At 51.4% G+C, this 1,353-nt stretch overlaps 1 non-coding gene across 1 annotated transcript; it reads left to right on the forward strand.

The window, feature by feature from the left end:
- Positions 1-531: 531 nt before the first annotated feature.
- Positions 532-606, forward strand: Trnas-cga. The gene has a single exon. It is a non-coding gene; the product is annotated as a tRNA-Ser (tRNA).
- The last annotated feature ends 747 nt before the right edge of the window (positions 607-1,353 follow it).

Consider the following 1,353-nt stretch of genomic DNA (forward strand, 5'->3'; position numbering starts at 1 on the left):
CACAGAGCTGGTATTGAAGTGCTGCTTCAAAATGTGGGCGTGGCAGGGAGGCCGCGTCATAATTTTAATTAATTTTAAGGCACTTCGGATGCGATTTCAACATTAAAACTTTGGGAACTTATTGTCCATGAGTAGTACCAACAAATAAATAATAAATCGAAAATTAATGTTTTTGGTCAATTTCATCAACGTCCCCCCTTAATCCGTCGATACACGCGCAGAGTTCTGCCTGCTTTCTCCAGTCTCCAGACTCAAGTTGACTGGAATGAGATTTTCACTCAGCAGCGGAGTATGCGCTGATATGAAACTTCCTGGCAGATTAAAACTGTGTGCCGGACCGAGACTCGAACTCGGGACCTTTGCCTCTCGCGGGCAAGTGCTCTACCAACTGAGCTACCCAAGCACGACTCACGCCCCGTCCTCACAGCTTCACTTCTGCCGTGAGTCGTGCTTGGGTAGCTCAGTTGGTAGAGCACTTGCCCCCGAAAGTCAAAGGTCCCGTCCTCACAGCTTCACTTCTGCCGTGAGTCGTGCTTGGGTAGCTCAGTTGGTAGAGCACTTGCCCCCGAAAGGCAAAGGTCCCGAGTTCGAGTCTCGGTCCGGCACACAGTTTTAATCTGCCAGGAAGCTTCATGTTGACTGTCTGCAACGGTAATGCACGTTGATGCTTGTGTTTCAACCCTACGCCACCATACCAATATCGGCAAGTCAGGACTTTAACACTACTAACAACACAAATCCTGCAACGCACAGTCTGAAAACTTCAAGTGTAACCACGCTGCACACTCCGTACCGCGTCGCGTACCCCCCCCCCCCCCCCCCCCTCCCCAAGACGGCACCGTGACTCGCTGTGGACAGTGAGTGTTAACAGTGCTTCGACCCGCCGGTGTAACAGAAACTTCATACCGCTCCACTGCACGTAAACAATTGAGTTAAGCTTGTACGTTCTCAAGCCGCAGGATGCGTGAACGTCTGACGATGTGGCTTCTCCTTGACAATCCCATGGACACTGCACTCTATGAGTATGTCCGCTTGTAGTTTCTGCTCAACCTCTGTCTCTTAGTTCAGCTACGAGTAACCTGAGTGCACGCAGTAGGAGAGCGTAACCAGGAAATCGACGCAGTAGTGCTAACGACAGCTCCGGCGATCCAGATGTGCAGTGGCCCGAATGTCTGGGCTGTATGTGGCGGAACATGAGCCGACTTCCGGCTCCGCAACTGTGTCTAAGGCAACCGGCAGTCAGCAGGAGCTGCGCTTCGATACAGTCCTTTCCGTAGGTAACTACCGATCGGTTATTGAAACGTTTCCCCTCTAAAAAAATCTTGCTACGCGCAGGGAATACGCTGTTGCTCC

The sequence above is a fragment of the Schistocerca americana genome, chromosome 4 (genome assembly GCF_021461395.2).
Source record: "Schistocerca americana isolate TAMUIC-IGC-003095 chromosome 4, iqSchAmer2.1, whole genome shotgun sequence".
In the NCBI taxonomy this organism is placed as follows: domain Eukaryota; kingdom Metazoa; phylum Arthropoda; class Insecta; order Orthoptera; family Acrididae; genus Schistocerca; species Schistocerca americana.